Source organism: Teleopsis dalmanni, chromosome 2 (genome assembly GCF_002237135.1).
Source record: "Teleopsis dalmanni isolate 2A chromosome 2, ASM223713v2, whole genome shotgun sequence".
Classification (NCBI taxonomy): domain Eukaryota; kingdom Metazoa; phylum Arthropoda; class Insecta; order Diptera; family Diopsidae; genus Teleopsis; species Teleopsis dalmanni.
In genome coordinates, this window is record NC_051847.1 from 238853930 (window position 1) to 238859543 (window position 5614).

The window sequence follows — 5614 nt, forward strand, 5'->3', positions numbered from 1 at the left end:
TTGCAACGGAATTTCCATGATTGCGTGTTGGCAAGTAAAGTGTATTTACTTTTCCGAAATGAATGAGTATAGGAATAACCCAAAAACACCTGCAACCTTTGTAACATTTGTAACGAAGGAAAAAGTACATTGAAACACAATTGGCAGTTGGCAAGTTAACAAAATCAGTGCTTAAGGACGTTTACATGATAAGGGAAATGCCCAGGTGGCCGTTTGTTTCTTCATTGCTCGTTCAGAGTCAAAACAAGAAATTCAATCTATGGTATATGCTGAAATAAAATAAAAATAGCACACATAAATAGAGATATGAAACCCCATGAAGCCAAGTACAAAAGGACCTACAATATCTATGATTGCATTGTATGCTTTGTATCTACGATATTTTTGTGTGTACCATATATAAGATGTACAGATGTGTATTTGTGTATTCATGTATTTGCACAATGTAACGCCTGCGGCACCAAATTACGAGAGCACAAACTCGATAAAAATGGCAAGTTCACACCATGGAACAAGCCACAGGCCAATTTTCTGAAGTGTGTACGAGTATTCTTTTTATACTTGAAGTAGATAACACAAAAGTCGTCCTGGTCGCTGTTGGTATACTTGTAAATACTTGGAAGAATACGTTGATTTATGATTTGTGAATGCCCACGAATGTTACTTGTATACGTATGTTTAAAAATATTGAAATGTGTATGTCGGCAATTGTTGGTTTAATTATTTTATTTATATTATTCATCTGATGAATTGTAAAAAATGTATGTTAAGACACTGAATTCTTCACATTTTTTTGATTTAAAAGATTTCGATGTTTAACTATATACTTCACACTATTTTTCCAAACGATTTTCTCAATTTATTCAATAAATAGTCTTCTCCTCTCCAACACATAAGACCTTGTCCTAATAACACTCAAGATGCTAAACATTAAAATGTTACTTTCATTTTTCTTAAATTTTTCTATACGCTTTTATGTAATTTGAACTGCCAGAATTGCTGCTAAACTGCGTTCAGCAATTATTGTCCTTTGTGCCTAGACAGAGTGCAGGTGTTACGGATTGACTGCAGTTACCTTTGTCTGGCTGTGATCAATATACTTTTAAAGTAGGTAGTAGACAATCTCACAAGAAACATACACTTTCAAAAAAAAAAAAATAATATGTCTTTTTGCAAATATTTAATGAAATAATAGGTTTTGTAATTGATTTTCCACTTTAACGCATCGAATATAAGATAGCTTATCTTTGTAACTCCCATTTTTTATTTTCGATCAGTATCTGGAACCATGCTTTGTAAGAACCATTTGATTTTAGATCACACAGCAGCATATGGGCTATATTTAGATAAGAACATAAATAACATACATATAAAAAATAAATTTGATGCAGTTAAATTTTTTTTTTGTGGGTATAAAGGCATAAAATATCAAAAATATCTTTTCGATCATAAATCATTCTACTGTCACTGTAAGATTTTCTGAAGATTTAGTTTATGGCATTTATCGCCTATTAAGACTAAAAGTTCTATCAAAATTTTATTTCTACCTTCTATATAAACTATAATTTTCTGAAAAAATATTATCAAAATGTGTATGCATGTGTATCTTTAATAAAGACTATTTAAAATTTTTATATATAAATCTTAAATAAGAATTAAATTGTATTTTAATGAAGCGTGTCTAGTTTATATGAATTGTTCTTACCTTTAATAATCCTCAACTCATTCAATGCATCCTTAGCATATAATGAATTGTGTCTTTTCATATTTTGAATAATAATATTTGTTGTTGAAGTTAATGAATTGCGTGCTCTCAATTAAATTAACAGATGATAACAGTGTAGACGATAAAGTTGGTCTAAGCACTCACTTTGACATATTGGCCCTTTTTGTTATCGTATAAAACTAGAAGTGTTTAGAAACCGTCTGAAACCTCACTGAAAATTGAAATGCTCTTGAAAAAAACATCTTTCAACTGACGCAATTCCTGTAGAAAAAGTCCCTGGCATGTTTAATCATCATTATGCATCTGATAGCCAGTAACAATTTGTTGCAAAGAAACCTGGCACACTGGTGTGGTAGATCACCTTCACATTTTAAATGCATAGCTTCAACAATAGTATTAAATTCATATTATAATTTGTTATATTATAGCACTTTTTTGCTACAAAATTAAATTAGCTCCCACTTGAGTAGAGCACTGCGACCGTGATTGGTCTACAACAGACCCTAACCCAACAGAAGACATTGTACCTTCCGAATGAAGGCTAAAATGTGTGCCGTTGAGGACCTTCTAATGTCGGAAGGTGAGGGTAGTTCCCGACCCAGTGGCCTTCTCTTGGCCCAGATCAAGGCTGGGCAGTCACATAGAATGTGACTGAATGTCTCCTCTGCTTCTAAGCAGAGTCTACACTCTATCTCTTTGGACAGACCCATTTTGTTGAAGTGGTAACGTAGTTCGTGGTGACCCGTTAGATATCCCACCAGCAAACTTTAGGTTTGTAATCTTTAGTTTTAATTGGAATTTATAAATAAAGAACGCATTTGTTTATAGCCATACAATTTAGTATTAAGATACAATTCTGAACTTATATGCATATGAAAACTCTGTGATTTTATTATTTTGTTTTGGTAGAAAATATCGAACGAAAAAAAAAATTTATTGACTTACAAAATTCTTTTAAAACTAGAGTCAGATTTTATTTACTCAGTACATTACATTCTCCATGTTGTCATGCTTTCTTTTGTAATTATTATTGAATTTTAGACTTTTTATCAATTTATAAAATATATAAGAATTCACTTTCAACTGAATTCAATATTGACAATTAATATTGACTCACTGAAATAAATACAAAAATGTTCGCAGTCAGATATTTGCTTAAGTATGCAATTTAGGACAACAAAATGTATTATGTGTATATATGTTTATATATGCTTGCTATTACCTTATAATGTTATTTTAATTCGTTGGAAATGTTGAGAGGCATCTTACAGACACATACTCTTCCACGTCTAAGAATGATGCTATATTAATTAAAGCCATGTGTACAATATGTGTACATGGAAATCAAATGTTCGCCACCCATGGCCTGGGCACGAAGTATTTATATTTTTAGCTTTCTTATTTAAAATTGGAGAAAAAAACTCCAATTGTTTGTTTATATTTTGTATTTTGTGTTGTAAAGAAGCTGCGAAGTATGCATTTTGGGTGCATTGCTGCACCGCATCGCTCATTGGATGCACTTGAATGTCGTCGTTGTTTTATGTCTTTTGTCCCGGTGTTTAAGTATTTTTGGTTTATTTATTTTTGTTGTGAAACCTCTAAAGATTTAAATATTACAAAGCAAACAAAAGATGTTTTGTTCACTAATTAATGTGATATTTTACGGCAGGAGTTAAGTGAAATCCTGTGGCTGACTTTCAACAAATGTTCTGGCTAACATATACAAAAATACAAAGAACTAATCAATTTGCAAAAAAAAATTTGATTTGAATTTTATTTATTTTGGTTATTTATATTTGTGAAAATACTACATTGTATATGATATATAAAAGGCATTGTAAAATTTATGGCATTGGAACATAGACTTTTGTTGGCATGGTACTCGTATTTTATTATTAATTAGTTAATTTTCTGTGATGTTTCATAACCAAAACATTCAAATACTATAACATTACTAGTGAAGTAGAGCCATGCTATCATTGCATTTCAGACTCACTGATATTTTTAGTATTCATCACATAAGTCAAGTATATGCCAAGTTTTTTGATAAGAATATTTTGCAGAATATGCCCGTCACTTGTCAAGTAAAACAAGCAACTTCTTCTTCAAGTTTTGTCCCCCAAAAAATGCATTCACTTGAGTGCGTATCTTTTTAAAGCACAATTTTCACTTTTATTTTTTTATTTCTATTTTTGCTTACTCGTTTGTGTTGCTGTTATTTCAATTTTTTATATACAATATTTCCAAGTCATTATAATGACTGAGTGCATGAGAGCTATGTGTGTATTCTCATGTCACATATCCTTTTTGAATATTGCGAAGCCAAGGTAGTAGTCTCCACTCGTTGCTAAATAAAATGACACTTAAAAATATTATGTTTATTTATAGCAAGAGTTTAAATTGTTCTGGCACTCTTTTGTTTCTTTTGTGGCTTAAAAATGAAAAAACCAAACATTTTCGTATTAGAGACAAACTCATTGGGATAAAACTTGTGCGAAAAATGACAGAAAGATGTTGCCATTTGGAACTCACAGTGACATCAAGTCACTCAGGCAACTCATGTGGAAAAAATTTTAAATTTTCAAGTAAAGTGAATAAACTTCTGTTAATTTTTAAAACTGTAAACCTTGAACTAGGATTTAAACAAATTGAAAGTTCCGCCATACCGTGCTAGCAAAACCTGACCTTTAAGCAGAACAATTTTAAAAATTTTAAACAGACTGCAAATGTTTGAGCTGACTGCAACCATTTCACCATGAGCTTAAAAGATAATATAAACACCTTAACATATATGTAATTACTACAATTAATTAACTAAAATAAGCAGGAAACATAATCTATCAAAGCATAACTCGTTCAAAACAAAGATGATTAGTCGGGGTTCGCTAAAATGTAATAGATAAACGAATAAATTTGGAGACGAAAATTTGATACTGTGGTGAATGGAGCAAGACTTGAATTAAATAAGCACTAAAACGAATAAGATTAATTATTTAAGTTAAAGTAACTTAATTAATAATAGATATACTGACATTTACCTTTACATGAGGATCTAAATAAAGTATCTCTTGTTAAAAAATCTAAAACAACTGAGAGAATTTGAAAAATATATTATAAAAGTTAAAATTTAAAACAAAATTAGGCAAATATTCTAATGTCCAATTATTTGAAATGCATTGACTCTGACTTACTTGTATTAAGATGATTCGAAAGTGCAAAAAGGAATGAACCACACAATCATAACGATTTCATTTTATTTACTGTTGATTTTTGGTTCAATCTTTTACCTTTGTTATTATATCTGAATAGGTTTATTACAAATGTAACTATTTTTTAATCATGTCAAAATAGCTTTGAAAATTGCTTTCATTCCATTAAGATTAATATTTATTTATGTATTCATGAAAATATTGTACAGCAATTTTTCTTACAGCCATAATAATTTATTGTCTTATTTATCTAATGTATTAATTATATCTCTAGGCATATCCAAACTGTTGTAGTTGTCCAATTAAAGTTAAGAGCTCATAAAAAATATATTTCCTACTTGTATTAATCATTAACGAAAAGGTTGTCTTTATGTCCATGGTAAGTCCATGTCTAATTTGGACCTCCCTCTTAGTCAGTTCTCCTTAAAATGTTACTCATTAAAACGCTTTTTATATCATGATTCTTTAAGTATTAATGAACCTTTGACAAGCTACAAAATATTAAATTCATTTTGTCTAACCATTCAAAAGTTTCCCAGAGTCAGTCATTATGTGAGTGTTTAAACCTCTTCAAGAGGTTCAATATTGATACCAAAATGTCGATAAACGGCGCGAAGCATAACTAAAATTGAAAAATTCAAATTTTAAATAAATAATTCTACATAAAATTCAAAATTTT